The 18,621-nt window shown below is 40.1% G+C and overlaps 1 protein-coding gene across 1 annotated transcript in view; it reads right to left on the reverse strand.

Moving 5' to 3' along the window:
* The window catches only part of CUNH5orf63 (chromosome unknown C5orf63 homolog), an 88,396-nt gene that overhangs the window by 38,332 nt on the left and 31,443 nt on the right, over positions 1-18,621 (reverse strand). The window lies entirely within an intron of this gene.

Below are 18,621 nucleotides of genomic sequence, written 5' to 3' on the forward strand. Positions count from 1 at the left end.
TCCTCCAGAAAAACGCTCTGCCTCGGTCACCGCTCCTATTTGGACGGTACCGCAGTGGGAAGAAACATCTCCAAAAATTAAGCGCCCGTTCACTTTTTAAGCAAAGGTGTCTCCTTTAGAATAGATCCTGTAAGGTGATTCTAGCAGCCCGAACGGAAGCCTGGGGCGGGCAGTCTGTGTGATGTGTGAGGATGTGACAGGGTCGCTAGACAGCTCGCAGGATGCAACTTTTCCCGTGGGAACTTGGATTCTAAACTTGGCGTCTAAAATAGGAAAGCGTCCGTGAATTTGCACGTTGCGTGGGATTGCTTTGGGTATTTTCAGACTATGCACCACCTAGAGGGGAAGCTGCAGGCTGCTGAGCCAGCTTACATTCGGAGAACAGGGAAGGAAAGCGGCTAGACTCTGCCTCCCGATTAAAACGGAACTGCGGGAAATGGTTGATTTCAAAACCATTAGCACACAAAAGATGCAGGCATTGTAAGAGAGGAAGAGCCACAGAGCTCCAAGGAGAATAGAGGAACATCTAAAAGCAACGTCGTAGTTTTGAAATCTGCTCTGAGACTGTTCGACAAGAATACCCAGCCGCTGAGGAACTGCTTCATTAAACCTAAAAAGCCCAGGCAGCGCAGACCCACGCTGCACAACTATGTATGTCTTCTCTGGATGCTTCACTGACCTCATTAAGCACAGCAGCGGGTTTATCGTTGCATACAGACTGCCCGAGGTGTTACAAACACATCTATCAGCTACTTCACGAGTCCACGAGCATTTGCTAAAGCATCAGATAATGCAACTAAATGCAGAGCTTTAGGGCATGTCTAATGTCCCAACAATTATGTTAACTCAAATCTCTGAATACAGCACTGCACCAATATCCAACCTTGGCACAGCAAATGTATCTGACCTATTTATTTACAGATAGCTTTTTTTCTTTTTTTTCTTTTCTTTTCTTTTCCTTTCTTTTTTCCTTTTAATAAAAGAATATTAGAGGCTATAAAAACATTTTTTTCACTGATTCCAGAAGAATGAAATGTTAGGTGGTGGAAGCCAGATTATCAAATCTGTCTTCCACCAAATTGGTGTGGACAGGTTCACTCTTCTCTGGGTGGAGAACTGGCTGGAGGGCCGTGCCCAGAGGGTAGTGGTTAATGGAGTTAAGTCCAGCTGGCGTCCTGTTACGAGTGGTGTCCCCCAAGGGTCAGTTTTGGGGCCCATCTTGTTTAATATCTTTATTGATGACCTAGACGAGGGAATTGAGTGTACCCTCAGTAAGTTTGCAGATGACACAAAGCTGGGAGGATGTGTCAAACTGCCTGAGGGTAGGGAGGCCCTTCAGAGGGATTTGGATAGGCTGAACAGCTGGGCTGAGCTCAATGGGATGAGGTTCAATAAGACCAAGTGCCGGGTCCTGCACTTTGGCCACAATAACCCCATGCAATGCTATAGGCTTGGGGCAGAATGGCTTGAAGAATGTAGAGAGGAAAAGGACCTGGGGGTGTTGGTTGATGCTCGGCTCAACATGAGCCGGCAGTGTGCCCAGGTGGCTAAGAAGGCCAACAGCATCCTGGCCTGTATTAGAAATAGTGTAGCCAGCAGGAGCAGGGAGGTGATCATCCCCCTGTACTCAGCTCTGGTACGGCCGCACCTCGAGAACTGTGTTCAGTTTTGGGCCCCTCACTACAAGAAGGACATTGAGGCCCTGGAGCGTGTTCAGAGAAGGGCAACAAAACTGGTGAGGGGCCTGGAGCACAAGTCTTATGAGGAGCGGCTGAGGGAGCTGGGATTGTTTAGTCTGGAGAAGAGGAGGCTCAGAGGAGACCTTATTGCACTCTACCACTTCCTGAAGGGGGGTTGTGGTGAGGAGGGGGTAGGCCTCTTCTCCCTGATAAGTAATGACAGGACGAGAGGGAATGGCCACAAGTTGCGCCAGGGAAGATTTAGATTAGACCTCAGGAAGCATTTCTTTTCTGAAAGAGTGGTCAGGCACTGGAATGGCCTGCCTAGGGAGGTGGTTGAGGCACCATCCCTAGCGCTGTTCAAGAAGCGTTTAGATGAGGTGCTAAAGGACTTAATTTAGTAGTTGGGTAGAGATAGTGATAGGAGGATGGTTGGACTAGATGATCTTATAGGTCCTTTCCAACCTTATGAACTTATGAACTTATGAACTTATAAATGTTATTTCAGGTGCCTGAAAACTCAGAGAGAAGTGATTGGATCTGTTGTGATGGACACATGTTCGAAGATATGTAGTAATTCGCTCTTCTGTTTCCGCTACTACACCCACAACTCATCTCTTATCTATCCAAAATCTATTTTAAGACTGCCTGATGACAGCAATATTTATTCCAGCTCTTTCTCCTCATCTTAGTTTTCCTACCTTTTCTTTGCTACCAGTTTCTAACTCGCACTTCTCACCTCCACAACATGAAATGTGAAGATGGCAAAGTCCAGCTGTTTCTTACAGTAACCTTCACATTTCAGCTCTGTCTTCCATCTATCACTTTATGCTTGAGCAGTTCATGGAGTATTTATTCTCTTTCCCTTTTTGTACAATCACTTTGTCAAAAACATCTGAGATAATTTTTAGGAGACAGGATCTCTGCTGAAGAAACTTTTAATCTGTGATTGCAATGGTGGGCATCCTGACAACAGGAGTGCACCTCTGGGAACAATACTGCAACTTTTGTACCTGTCTCCCACTGCTCACCCCCTGCCCTGCTTTCCTATTGGCTGGATACTCCAGGTTCAAGATCTCACCTAAGGATTACATTTGTTAATTACAAATGAATAGCCAGTGGATTAATGGCCAATCCTGCTGTTTCCAAGGAGTCTCAGAACTCATCGTATTGACATGGAGATTCTCTCCAGGGCCTCTTCCATACTGCCAAAAGATGCACTGGGTGTGTGTGTCAGGTCTGCCTGATGCCTCCTCACACAGGCAAGTTCCAACTTGCCTCCACTTCTTTGGGCATGGCATGCAGCAAAATATTACATATGTAATCATACTGACTGAACATAAGTTGTTACTAGCTATACCTTTACACTGCTCATCAATTTGCAATCTTTATTTCTAATTTCTGTGATGCTAGATTGCAGCAGAGACGATGGCATAAAATTCTTATCTTGTTCTTATGCAGGGACAGCATTCTATTCCCACAACTTTAATATCTCAAAATCCCATTTTCCAGGTCATTTTGTGATCACTAAGACATCTCACTGTCATATATTATGTGTGTGTGTTGTATATGTGTGCAAAGATTTTGTATGTATTTTGATCGTGAACAAATGTGAAATTTAAAGGCAAAAAAAAAAAAAAAGCTATTAGATTCTTGGAGCTGTTCTGTGTCCTCTGAAATTTCAACATTCTGATCTGGAATAAAACAGTGGATGTTTTCCTGAAGGAAGTACACACTGGAAAAAACGTTCTTTTAGTCACCTGACATGGTTTTATGATTTTTGTATTGGTATTCCACATCGTAACATCATGTGCACTGGGAGTTAAAGAGTTAATGCTCCAGCTCCATGGATCATTGATATTTCCAGGTATACCTGTACCAGAGAAGAACTACGTACCCCAGGAGACTGTGCATTCCTGTTTTCCAACCAGAGAGGAAGATAAATCTGTTTGCATGTCTTTCCTCTTTCTGCTCCTCACCTGCAGTGTGTGCGCTCCCTAGCCATCTCACCTTCAGCTTTAGCAAAAGGCCTTCAGTTTTTGGACATCTCTCTCACTTTATTTATTAGCTTCAATTCCAATTATATTGTGTTGTTTTGCATTCCAATATCTTCTTTAGTAAAGTATTTTTCTTTCTCAGATCATTGCAGCTGTTTTGTTTTTAGGCCCATCTCTCTGCCCTTTTCCCCTTTCCCTTTTCCTGGGGAGGGGGTCTGTGGGTCTGTGGGTCTCCCCTGCCCCATCCGTCACGGAACTGGGGCAAACCAACCCCTAAACAACTTGCATCACCAATTAAAAATGTCCTCATGGTGATTTTTTTTCCCATCCCCTTCATTCATGGGTTTATGGACTAGTTTAATGTACATTCCTGTTACTTTTGCATCCAGTGCTGTTATGTGCAGATGTGAAAAGTGCAAGTTGTGATATCAATATCAAGTCCACTTCCTTCTTTAGTTCACAGAACTACAGATTCAGGTGATCACAGTAGTCTGCAGTTATTTGTACTCCGTCCTCCCAAAAAGCAGCCCTAGCAACTCTGCAGGCACTGCATGTATAGTCAGTAAATTAAATCTGACCATCACTGTGAAGCAAAGAACTGCAACAGGGAATTGAGATGCAGCGTTCTCCAGCAAATTAACTGAGATCGTTGCTGGAACTGGGTAAAAGACTCAAGTGCAACTGAAATTGTTCTCCGTATCATAATTTATTGGATCTTTTCCCAGCAGATGTCAGTTATAACTTTCTCTCTTTCAGTCCCAATCCAGTGGCTACTACCTCCACTGTTAAAATATAGGTCAACATCTTACTCTCTTGCCATGCTTTGCCTTTTTTTCCTCTACTGCTTGTTTTGATTTTTATTTTGTAAATAATTTCCAAGTCTGGGCTGTTTTCTAGGGCTGTAGCAGTTTTTAAGAGGCATCTGGAGTATTTTTCTTCTTGGCATTACATGAATTAATGGAAATACACTGGAGAAGTGGCTTAGTCTCCCAAACAAATGTTGCCTAACAATTGCAATCTTTGTTTCAAAGACAAGCTGCTTCTGGGCTTTGTCAGCTGCTGATTATTGCTAACAGCATGGCCCCTCTAAGCTCATGAAGTACTACTCCTTTATGGGCTGCCTAGTACATCTTCTTTCCCATTCTTATTTTTCTTTCTAAGAAAATTTTAACTTTTATATCAAGAGAAAACATGAGACTAAAAAAACCATGCCACTGAGTAAAGCACTGCTGCTCTTTCTGAATTGCAGTCAAATAGGAGATGTTGAAAACTAGCATCACTACCCTGGAAAAGAATTTAAATAAGAAAACATCTGCATTTGCAATTAGCACCAAAAACTGGAATCCTTAGTGAACTTCAGCCTATTTTATCTGAACTGACCTCATATCCTGAAACATTATCATGCTGATGAGTTAAATTAACATAACAGATTTTAACATAACAGTTAGCAGTGGAGATTTTCCACTGAAGCTGTAAGTGGTTTTGATTTGCGTGAGGCAAAAAGATCTTACAATTCAAATGGTGGGATGGAAAAGCTAAATAAATATTCACACAGAGCTCCTGTGTGATTTGTTTGCTTCCCTTTTTGTGGCACCTTTCTAAGAATAGCACACAATGCATCTCATACTCATAAAGTTCCAAATCTGGAAATCCATGAACTTTTCTTATTCCATGTTACCATGAGTCACCCTAATGGTTTCAAGACATGCAACCCAAACATGCATGCGTCAAAACTTAACAAGTCTATGAAAAACACTACATTCTTATCTGGGGAATATTTTTTCCTATGAAATACAGCATTATTAAAAAAAATCTTTAAAAATGCAGTGTTTGGAGATGCATTTTTATTTCTAATTTATGTCATTGAATTCCAGAAGACTATTTCCTTTTCCACTCTAGCCGCAGCCCAGTGTTCAATATTAACATTAACATCCAGTATCAAGGAGAAATGGCTTGCTAGCTGTGATTAAGGAGAAACCAAAGCTCTCATTGTTTTTGTGTGAATTGGTGGGGCCTTACCTCCTACTGAGGCCCATGGCTGCTCCTCAGCCTGCCTGAGGGATCATGTAGAAACAAACCCATCCACCGTTGCACTGACAGAGCAATCTGACTGCCAGTGAAGCCTGGCACTGACTGAACAGCAACTTGTGCTCTTGGATGGATCTTGGAGATTAGCAATCATGGATGGCAGGTACAATTCTGCATCATACTGCAATCTGCAATTTTAAGGTGAAGTTTGTATGGTAACACCTTTTGCCTTTATTTGTACTTTGGATTGCAAACTGTTGCTGATTGATAAAAGATTCTGGCTCAAAGGATAGTCTGTTAAACATTTATTAGGTGGTGATGGAGAAAAGGATCTTCCCCTCACTGAAGTTTATGCTGTCACCTGCCATCCTGCTTCGTAAGACAGTCTCTTTTTTACAGTAGTTCTCAGTACAAGACATGTCCCTCTTCAAGTTACCCCTATTTTGCACAATCCCTATGGAGATGAACCAGTACTATACAGAAGAACTCTGCTTTAGTTAAACTACTGTTACGGATTTAGCTATGGTTATTTGGGCAGTTTTTGTAGCCCTAGATGATATATCATTTGGTATGTGGGTACATCCATACTTCTTTCAGCTGGCAACTGCCAGATGATTTCAGAACAGAAAACCTTGTGCCATATGAGATGCCAGAAGGGCACACACAGACCAGGGTCCCAACCAACTACTAGAATCATAGAAGTATAGAAGCGTAGAACAGTAAAAAATTGTAGAATCATATAATCATTTGTGTTGGAAAGGATCTTTAAAGATCTTCTATCTAGTCCAACCACCTGCAATGAACAGGAACACCTACAGCTCAGTCAAGTTGCTCAGAGCCCCAGCCAGTCTGAACTTGCTTGTCTTCAGTTACAGGGCTATCTTCTGTGGCATGCCTTTGGTTGTGCCTCCTGGTCCCAGCCTAACAGCTGGGACCTCAACTCAGTTTTGGCCCTGTTGTATAATCCTGCGTGCATCTATATTGTTCTTAAAATAACTGACATCTAGAGCAACTAAGACCAGGATGTAAAATGGGAAAGACCTGCTTTCTTGCAGCTTCAGTGGGTATGTAGTTGTAAATAACAGACTTCATTCTGTTTGTTCAGAAGCATTAACAAAAAGAAAACAAAATGAGGTATAGATACTTTCTTCAAAAAATCTGAATCCCACAGGAAGTCTGCCCACAAGAATCTTAATTCCTGAATATATAAGATTCATTTCTACAACTTGTGGAAATCAAACTCATTTGATGAATACTCATTTGTTGCTTAGGGAGAAGGAAGATATGTGAGAAAACCTTATCTAAACTGCTAAGCATTCACTGAATTCCAGCTATCACTGAAGTGCACTTGTAAGAGACTAATATTTTATATCATTGCCTCAAAGTTTGCTGATGAACATGTCCGAACATGTCCAAGCTAGTCCTGGGCAAGGGTTGCGAAATCCTTTGTCTAAGGGACAAGCAGATGGGCATGTCCTGGGGCAACGAAAGAGAGATAAGCTGCAGCTCAGTGGCCGCTGAACACTCTTTTGTGTGGTACTCATCTCCGTGGGGAGATAGCCATCTCAGGAGAAGCTTGCCTGGCAGGCTAGCACAGGACTTGCCACGTAGGCAAGAGAAATGAAGGATAAAAGAGGGATCGACCACCATGAGATTGGTGTGGTTTTGTTGGTGTTGCTGTGTTGGTGTTCTTCCATGGGAAACCTCATGAGCTGATCCCTGCTGCTGTTCTCCCTCCTGGGCCTGCTGCCTGAGACATGCTGCTTTCTCCTGGACCTCGCCACTCCTTCGAGGTGTTCTACCATCTGAACCCTCACGAGCTGATTACTGTTTGCTGCTTCTCCGGTGCTGACTGACGCTGTTCCTGGACTTTCCCCACGCCGCTCCTCCTGTGCTGACCCGGTGCCGCTTCTCCAGGACAGCTGCTTGCTGCTCAGGGCTGCCCGTCGCTGCTGCTGTTCTCCCCGCTTCTGCCACCCCTGCTCTTCTGCCTCGGACCGTCGGAGCCGCTTGCAACCGGACCGCCCCTGGGATCCTGGCTGGTGACTTTCCCCGCGTTGTACAAACCCTTGCTTCTTTCCTATCTTTCCTATAGCTCGTCTTCTCTTCCCCATCACCCTAACAGTGTCCGCCTTCCCCATCTCCCTGGTCAATGGTAATAAACTGGTCGGACCAACATTTGAACCGTTATTTCTTAATCTCATGCTAGGTATATACATAATCTAAGAACCTCGTTGCCCTTCTTTATATTGGAGCGTGACAGCACTACAGTACACGGTAGTTCAGGGACACTGTGATGGTGAAACAGCACTGAAGAACAACCATTACAATCTTTCAACAGCATTTGTTTTGTAGTAGCTACAATAACAACATCAAAAAAAAAAAAAACACCGAGGAAACCATGAGAGACAGTTGTTACAAAAGGAAGATGTGATGCTTGTTTACCTGTTGAGGAAGGCAAGCAACTTCACAAGATTGAAAGATTTCACTGTAAAACATATTAAATAAACAGAAAGTTTATTTTTAATTTTTGAAAGTTTTCAGTGTAATACTGAACTTCACCAATACTAGGCAGTTTCAAAGTGGCTGATTCAGCTCACAGTTAACTAATTCTTCATGCTGCAGATAACATTTTCTTCTCAATCTGATGGCAGAAAGCTCTAGGGCTTCTTAAAAACTATCATGAAGTATGCTGCATGTGAAGTACGATTTTAAAAGCATGCACATCAAAGAACTGAGTGCTAGTCTCAGGCAGAAGCACAGAGCACATCAGCATGAATAGTCCTCAAGAGTCATCCATGTATTTAAAAACTCACTGCCCAGTGAGAAATCAATATTTCTTTTATTTTTTTTCATCTATTGAATCTTGAATTACTTTCTGTGAGAGCAATGAACATTTCTGGCACTGTGGAACTTAATAAATTGTTTTATGTCTGTACCAGTGTTAACTGAAGTCTTTTGCTTAGATTTTTCTTCTTTTGATTCTTGTCAAAATGTAAGATGTTACCAGCATAGAAGAAGGGCTTGTAGTATTTGCTAGCTGAAGCATTTAAGAAAGTGTCATCCTGCATTTGGGTGGCATTTTAATCTTAAAGAAGTAGTTTACTACCAACCTGGAAATAGCAGTGATAGCTTCTTTCAATTTATGGGGAAAGATGTACATTTTCTTTCCTACTGGCATTTTCTAGAGTAGATGCCTTTCCTCATACAAGTCAAAATGCAAAACCAGTCTGTCTCATTTTTCCTAGAAGGCATTTTGGATTACTAGTAAAACAAGAGGAAGCTATGATTCAGAGTAACTTCTGAGTGCTGCAAGCAGAGCAAATGAGGAAGCTGTGTCCACACTCTCTCTGCAGAAAACCCATATTTGACAGCAGCTCTTTGAATAGACTCCCTGCACCTGCAGAAACTAGTAGAACACAGGCATGAATGGAACAGCTTAATGTGCCTAGTTGCTCTTTCATGAACAATCCAGGAAACAAACTAATGTTTTTGTATATGTTGCCAATTATGCATTTTGAAACCCCTGGCCATGGTTGCTCTTGTGAGCCAGACCCCAGAGATGCACACTTAATTGGCATTTGCCAGGAGCATGCACCATGGATGTAGAAGCTCTGCCAAAGATCACCTTTCTCTGCCTACCATGCACTTCCTGTAACAGTCTTCCAGGTACTCCAGCCAACATGGCCAGGGGCTGTGAAAATAGACAGGTGCCATTGGCTTACAGATTATTTTGGTCAAAGGTCTTCCCACACACAGTAGTTACTGCTCAGACAGAGATATCTTTCCAAGAAGACCAAGTCCAAGGCTGCAAAATGACAATTGCATCCAGGATCTTAAACGCTAGGACAGTGCTTTCCCTCTCCATTTGTTTTGATCAGATGTCCTGAACTGAAAAGCTTGGCTTCTCATAGAAATCATGTAGATTAATGAGTAAGTCGTGTGCTTTATGGAGTGACCCAAAGGGCAGCCACTTGCAAGCTGGGCTGGCACTCCACAGAATCACTGTTTCCAAGTGGTTTATTTCTAGCTTAAGTCACACCAAACACAATTTGTGCTATTTTGAACTAAAGCACCAAAAGTCAGTAGTATCTAGTTATACACTGGAAAGCCAGCAAGTTGGAAGCTCACTTTTGCAAGGTGGATTAAGTATTTGATTCCCTTTCATTTTCCCAAACCAAACTGATTTATAAAGCTGTGAAAAGTAGATTTTGAAACCTTATATCAGAGATGCGTGTTTACTTCTTGGCAAAAAACCTGCCAGATGAGGCCTGAACCACGCGATTTCATTCTCTTCAACAATGGCCAAAGGACAAGTCAATCCTTTAGAGTCAGGACTCAACCTTAAAAATCACTCAGTAAATATGTTATGAAAAGCATCAATCTTTTTTTCAGTACAATATATATTACCGACTTTGTTCTTTCCCTATCACAGAATCTGCAAAACTCTCAGTTACCCTTCTCTCGGCAAATACCCACAATTTATTCAGAAAGTATATGTGTTACACCATCCAGCAGTAGCAGTTTTAACCATCAGTCAGTTTTTTTAGATTCTGGATTCTTCTTTCTTTGGATCCTTCATTTCTGCTGCTCCATCCAGGAGCATGGGGCTCTCCTCCAAAACAGCAAACATCCTCCTGCCTTCTGGGACACATCTTGCATAGCATTCATGTTTCCAGGCTAAGCAGTTAGTCTGTGTCTGCACAGCTTGAGACAGCTGGAAAATGTACACAGACTGCACCTGCTACATCCTGAGGTTTTAAAGCTGACTTTTTTTTCAGCCTTGCAACAATACAGTGTGAGACCAACCTTTATTTGTTAAACACTAAGTCTTTAAAGGGAGCAAATCAAGCCATACCTGACCCAAATGTGGCTCTACTTGGTGGTAAAGTTACCACTGACCTCACTGAGGTTTTATATTGGACTTGTGCTTACTGTTCATCACCTCTAGGATAAATCTTATGGGAGAACAAAGTTTAGCCTTCATGTCCAACCAAGGCTGTTCTCCCCCAGGAAGCATTCAGAAATAACTCTCATCATTTTCTCATCATTTCTACTGTAAAGCTGAAAGGAGGGCTGCTCCAAAATTAATGCCTCCCATTTTTTGATGTTGGCCCACAATGTCAGAGGAGAATGTTGGTGGTATTGCAGTAGAGGCTGAACCTTCCTACCAATGTTCCATTACATTTTGCTGCCATGTGACAGATGGCAGCAGAGGGGCAGTCTGACAGAACGGCATCTGACATGGAAGTGCAGATGGAGCAAACGTGTGGAACTGATTTCCTCCATGTGGAAAAAAATGTGACTCATCAACATTTATTGATGCTTGATGAACACTTACAGAGACCAAACAGTGGGTGTGAGCACAGTGAGGCAGTGAGTAGTGCTTTTCATCACTACTGAAATTGCATAGCTAATGGTGGTGACTATGGTGAAAAATAATGTTTTTTTTAGCTGAGAATTTGCTATATCAAGCAGTGTTATTCTGTTCTTTGTATCTGCTGTAGTTTCCATGGAAATAAACAGTAGGTAGTGCTTTTGGAACAACCTACATATATCCTGTTCCATATATTAACTTCCTCACTGTTCATCCTTCTCTCACACAGGTAAATTTTAACTGAGGTCAACTGATTTTTCCTGGCCTGAGAATGTCACCCTGGAAACATCTTGCTTAAACTGCAAATGTTGTACATATTGCTTAACCTCATGTCCCGGTTTTAGTAAGAAGTCCTGTTTGTATAGAGCTTGTGTACATGAATTTTCTGATGAGCTGGAGCAGTTTGAAACCTGTGTTTTTACATGACTCAGAGTGCTCTATTTGGTGCAATTCCTGAGCAGGATTGCTGTCAGAACCAAGCAACTTCTTCATGTAACAGCTTGCAAGATTAAGAACATAGGCAGCTCTTGTTCACAGAGGTGATGGGTACTGAAAAACCTAAGGACCAGCATAGCCAGAGATGGAAAGCTAAAAGCAAAAGTGTTTTTAATTATTAAAGAAGAACACCTGGAGAAATATGGTCACAGAATTTCTACAGACAGATTAATTGTTAATTCTCTTGTTCATTGTTGCTAACTTAACTTAATTATGTGCCATTTTATATTTCATTCTTCAAGCTTCAGCTCTTGCAGTGATGATTTTACTCAAATATGATCTCATTAAAATATTGCAGAGTCCTGACTACAGATGGACAACACTGAATGTATGAAAATTTAAAAAATGCTTATTACAACCACTTCAAAATTAGAAAAAATATCTAGAAAATTAAAAAGTTCTCAATTTAATAGCTTTACATTTTTGTACCAAACTCCACTGACATCAGCTGCATCAGTCTTCTGCTTGCTAAGCAAAACTGATTAGAAGCTTCATGAACATGACTTCTCTTTAAGATCTCAGTTTTGAAATAAAGATGCTTACCCTGAATAATGCTCTTCTACTGCACTGTAATTAAAAATAATTCAGATATATTCACATGAAATTATTTATATATTTATTTTTCTAGGCTTCACCTGCATAAATATATTTAATACTAACATTTACTTCCTGTATTGAGCACGTCTGTCCTGTGTATGGAATGCATCCAGAAAATCTTACCCCCCAAAGTCTTTCTATGCAATATAACTGCATTAGTAAAAGCATTATCTCTTCTCTGTGCTAAAGCTTAGGTGCATTAAGTAGAATTGAAGCTGAAGGAAGGGAGAGCCAACACTTCTTATCCCCTTTATATTGTGCTTGTCAGTATAATGAGACTAAAAATTACTTGGAGTATATTCAAGTTTTATTCAGTGGTGAACCATCTAATGACATCTTGTAAATATATGAAACATAAGTAGTGCTTTACCAACCATACTCCAGACAATTTTAAATACTGATATACATTCTCTTATTCTAAGGCTGCTATCCTCTCGTGTTCTTCTGAAGGTGACATCTAACAAGCCCTCTCCTTCAATAAAGATAATTTACTTTGTATTAGAAATGAAAGAAAGGAGAAGAAACAAAAATAAAGGAGAACAAGAATTTACTCTTCTCACCAGGAAAAAAAATGTAGGCTCAGTGGTTCACGTGAAGTTTTATCTCTAAACTTGAGTTGAAAGTCTTTCATCAAGGTTTGTAAACTGCATTCTAGAAATCAACCCAGATGTGACAAGCGTATAGGAGTACTGCAAGGTAATAAAAAAGTGATTATTTCCTACTCTAGCTAGTTTTATATGTCCTGTGCTATGTAATGCTATATGTTTAACTGGGCAGTGGTTTACTGCTTTCTCAAAGAAGAGCAACAAAGTGGTTAGTGATTGTCAAACAAACTTCACACTGCTGAAATAAATCAGCCCTGACATGCAGATCTGAGAATGAAAAAGTGTTGCTGTAAACAAAGCAAGTAAAATCCCATTTCTACTCAACAGTTTTCATGCAAATTACTGAAGTGCTTCATCAGTACATGAAAACCACAACACTTATTTGAAACAGCATAGAAAGAATTTAACTGGACAGCATTTTTCTCCTTATCCAAAGCCATGAAAAATAATAACATCTACAGATTATAAGAAAAAGAGTTAGAAGTTAAGTATTAGCTGTAATCTTACGAGAAATTAGCCCGTCTTATGAGAAATGTGGAGTATGTGCGGATCTCAGTTGAGATTTTAATCTCTCAGTGTTATTTTGACTTCTGCTTTGAAACCAATCCTGATGTGCAGATTTTCTTGTGTGTCTATTATAAACTCGGCACATGTTTGTGACAGCAAAAACAGGTTGCAGATGGTACCCCATCTTAAACCAGTGCTTCTAGAACCGTCTAGTAAGTGCTGCTTAAGTTGTACTATTGGCATTTATTTCTTTAGAAAACTACGTATACATGATAGTTTCTTGATTTATAATGCTATATTGCTCTCTTAACTGATGAAATGCCTAGATAGCCACTGAAGCATGATTCTGGCCCCCTGTCACTAAGATAACAAAAGCTGTGATCTTCATCTAAGTGCCACAGAAACAGGAATTTGGAGGGCGGCCTTAATCTAGGAAACTGCATCCAACAGTAGCAAGTCCTTGAGAAATATATTGTGTTTAATTGCTTAACAGGCAATTCTAAATAACAGAATACGAAATATTTAGTTGTCCATTCTGAATGGCCTTGAACCTACTCTTCCAATGCCTCTTAGAATGTAGGCATGTTTCTATTTCACAGAAATACACCCCATTTTACAGTAATGAAACAATATTTGCTTATGTTATTTTGTATGGTATGAGTTTAAGAAATCAACACTTAACCATATCTAAAGGGAGAACATTAATCAACTCAGAGCAAATATACAGCCTGATAATTAATATATACCTAATGCAAATTCTTTTGAAGTTTATTTATCACTTACAAGTTAAGCTTCTCCTCCTTGAAGACAAAGCATGCCTGCGAAGCCTAAAATTGTGGAGGGACAAAAAATAATATTAGAGAGAGGCACAAGACCCATTACCTTACCACCATGCTCAGGTTTGGAGTGCATTCTTCACTTATGGATATGATAAAGCGACTCTGGAAAAATTCCAAGGAAACGTCAATCCCATTAGGTCTGAGGATGTGATCATTACAAAATTCCTTAAACTAGACTTCTAAATCAGTATCTTATTATAGATTCACTTGCATCTCCTCAGAAAATACATTCTGCATACTGTAAAGCATCACTGATGACATGGAAAGCAGAGGCATGGAAGTCTGGAAATTGGCTGAGCAAGTTCTGTTCCTCTGAAAGTCAGCCTAGGTGAAGAAAAATTAATCATTGACAAAGGGGAGCATAACTGGAGAGCTCCATGTTTTGCTTCAGTGCCTGGTGATTCTTAAAATGCTGTGAAAACCTAGAAGTAAAAGCTAAGGTAAAATTATCTGACTTCATCAATTTGCTGTGTTAACACAGTTCACTACACAAAACATTCATTCTTAAGAAACAAGTAATTAAAATGTTCCTGTGCAGCTCCTGAGTGGAACAAAACTGCTTTTTACTGAGGTAGGAAAAGAGGAACACTCAAAGGTTTGGGATGATGAATTTCCATGTTCCACAAAGCAGGATTTTGTGAATCCTTGTTGCATCCACTTCCTCTTAATTTCAGCTTAATTTCAGACAGTCTTACTGCATCAAAACTGTGGTATTTTATGCCATGAGGCCTTTGGCCCAAGTACCAAACACAAAAGCTGCCTGTAGTTAGAGAAAATTACCAATAAAACCTTAAAATGGATACCTTATAATTCCTAAGCAATAGTTCTAGCTGGGCTTTGAGGTACTTTTCTTGTGTCTAAATGGAAACCCTTTTGTACTTACATGGTGTGTGAAATGTGAAGCTAGATGATACAGTTTCAGAGGGGCTGTAGGTAATTCAACAGCATTTAGAAAGAATAAACATAATATTTTCCATGAAAATATTTGTTTGGTTCAACTTATGCTCACACTTAAGTTTTTAAAACACATTCAACAATAATCCAAACATGGCTTGCAAACAAACAAGATCGATTGACTAGTTTCCAATTATATCTGCTTTCTTAGTACAAGACAAGTATTAAATGCTGCTCTGACTTACAGAAAATAGATGACACTTCTTATCCTAGGAGACTTATACACAGTGATATCTCAAAATCAAAACCAAGAGTTAACTGATTAAAATTTGATTCAACTAGTTCTGATACCCAGGTGCTGAAAAAAAAGAAAAAAAAAGAAAAAAGAAAAAAAGATTATTTTTGGTATGGCATTTCATTATCAGTTTAATGACATCCTGAGTTTTATCAGCCTGTCAGGTCAGGAATAAAGGATACCTTGTTATGAGGAAGCACTGAAGCAAATTTCCTCATTAAGTACCACGTCTCCTAGTTTTTCAGCATTGCCAGAAGGATCATTTTTCACGCCACAGATTTGGTAACTGTAAGTCAGACTTTTTTTTCTGTTGGTTATTTCCATCACATTCAACTCTTCTGTATTTGGCGACTATTTTTAAGTGTCTGCTTCTGGGTCTTGATATGCTTTCCATACATATTTTATAATAGCATGGGCACTGAAAGAGGGAAATGGATTGCTGTATATATGAACATCTCAATAGTCTAATGCAGCTTATTGAATTTGTGACTCATCTTTTTGTTGGTGCTCGCCAAGGGTTAATTACATTTCCCCTACCATCTTGGCATTGTTCTCAGTCATACTTGTTCTGAAATTTGTTCCATCTTCCATCAACTGCATTCCCAGTGTTTTTGTTTGGAAGTTGATATCCTCCAATAATTCTCCTTTTTTCCTGCTTCTTAGTTTATATTTTGTTGTGTGATAATATGGCTGTGTCAGTAAGAAGCTTGAACATGCTCTGTATATTTACTAATTTTAGCTACAAACATGAGCTGCGACAGCCTTTTATTTCCAAACACAGATAAATGAATTTAATGCTTCTCATGAGCAGCCTAGAAGAGATAAACATCTAACACTCACCTTCTGTCAGAGTTATGATTCCATTTTTTAAACCCTCAAAAAACTGATTACCTAAAGTCTAAGGTACGTAGTACAAGACAAATCTGCCTGTCTTCAGCCCAGTGAGGCTTGGAAAGCATTGGGCTGGTGGGGAAACAGGACTGCCTTACAGTATGCTGATACAGCAGCCACAGAAGAAGCTGCTTTTGGTACTGTCACTCCACCCCTGGCAAAACTTAACTGCTTAAATCCACCAATGTAATCACCAGCAGTCAGACAGAATTGCCTACTGGAGTGATATGGAAGAGCTGGAACACACAGTGGTTGCACTGTAGTTTGCATTTTCCAAGAATTCTGTAAATGCTAGTGAATTATGAATCAGAATGCTTATTTATGCAATCAAGATTATTCATCTTCAGCCAAGGGCCATTCTATCAGCATAAGGAAGAAAAAGAACTTCAAAGAGGCCTTAAAATGCTTCCAAATATGATAAAGACATTCTGCTGCTGCTCATGCACTGTTTGATAGACAGAACTATGTGGAGACTGCAGACTAGTGAAGTTCTCACCTTGTCTCCCTCTCCTGCCTTTCACGAGATAAAGGTTTGGTCAGCTACACTGATAGGCAGGATTCCACGCTCAGTTTTGATAACAAAAGAAGAGGAAGATCTCCCGCATTTCAACTGCAACCCAAGAATCATGAACTACCTCCTCTACCTTCACTTCTCTGGTGATTGCTTAATGGAAGAATTAAGCACGCCTGCAGCAATCTTAGTGAGGAATACCACGTCGCAGGTAGGCACCACACACTGATCACCCCAAAGTGACAGTAACTGTTATGAAGTACACCCTTTACTTTGTGCTAACTCATTCAGTCACACACTGTCTGTAAGAATCCCATTGCAAGATGATGGTTGTCTAATTAAAAAAAAAAAATCAAAAGGAGAACTGCATCTGTCTCTGTAGCTGCATCATTATCTTTACTGTCCTCAGACCTTATCTCCAGGTGATGCTCTCCTCAGAAGTTTCCATCCCAGGGAACCAAACATTTCCATGGACCCTGATATCTTTTGGTTTTCTTTGAGAGGGACTTCAGTGAGAAGCGAAAGGGACAATGAAGACAGTCCCAATGAAGACTATCACTATGTGGTGCTACATCCTGATAGGGGTTAAAATATATTTTAAAATCCCACTAAGGGACTGGAATAAGATACGGGTTTTTTTGTTTGGTTGTTTTTTTCTGCACTATTTTTTTTATAGGGGAACAATACTAAAATACTTCAGACTGCCTGGGCTGTACAGTCACAACAGTGTTTATTTCTTTGTGCTTACTGTCACATCCTAACAAATATTACAGTTAGTAAAGGTTTAATGCCAGTTGTCTGCATTCTTTAGCTCACTTCCTGCAAAGCCTGCATATTCTTGACTGTCACAGTTAAACCAGAAAGCAGTAGTCCATGCTTACTTTTTCACTGTGGGCACATCTATGCAGAAGATTTTTATGCATTAATATTTTAACATGTGCCCAGTGGCTTTACTACAGTTGTTGCAAGGCTTGGGCAGACCAATAAAAATATGACAGAATACTGAAAAAGGGCACTGGTCAACATAATCTAACAGAGCTCTTCCCTCTATTCTCAAGGGGGAATCTGTGCGTGGAGTCTTCTCTGATCATAAAATTGAAAGCTGTGCCAAGTGACACCAGCTGTCATCCCTACTACCACCTTTCACCATGAAGAGAAGGACAGTTTCTTTTTTGAGCTGCTATTCTGAAAAAGATGAACAAGAGTCATTCTGTCTGCAGCAGACATACAGCAATGTTGAGTAGCTGGCAATTCTACAGCAGCAGCAGTGAGTATTCGTTGCAGAAGCTGTGGGAAATAATATGTGAGCATGCCACAGCCAGAAACATCATTACATAAATGATTCTGTGCATTATTTTGATAGACAAATATGATAATAAAAAGTTATGCATGAGGATAATATGTAATGACAGGGTAGTATCACAGCTGATTTCTCTTCTGCACAGGTGGTTGACCTTCTAACTTCCACAGCAGTTGACAAGTAAGATAAAACTTACTAAAAAGGATCCAAGACCTCACTGAAGCATTATGAGATTTTTATACAGATTGAATATTTTGTCTCACTTCTGCATCAGCAATGCCAGCAATGATTAATCACCTCTGTCGAGTAATTAAAATGAGGTGATATTTCTGTTCCCTTTTAATAACATTATTTTCATTTGGTAAGTTTTTTTTCTTTAAAACAAATGTACCCAGTCAGTTAGTTAATGTTCATTTTTCTAGGATCTGCTCAGAAAAGGAATATGCTAACTCTTCAGGTGGAAGTAATTTATAGACTAGATTATCCGAGTCATCTTATTTTGTTTCACTCTTGGCACAGCAGCGTTGCAATGACAACCAACAAATTGCAGCAGGTTATGTTAAAAAGATTGTTCATTTCTTGAGTTCTGTTAACAAAACACCCCTG

Source organism: Cyrtonyx montezumae, unplaced genomic scaffold, assembly GCF_038088225.1.
Source record: "Cyrtonyx montezumae isolate F1298 unplaced genomic scaffold, pur_monq_1.0 scaffold_36, whole genome shotgun sequence".
NCBI classification, from domain to species: domain Eukaryota; kingdom Metazoa; phylum Chordata; class Aves; order Galliformes; family Odontophoridae; genus Cyrtonyx; species Cyrtonyx montezumae.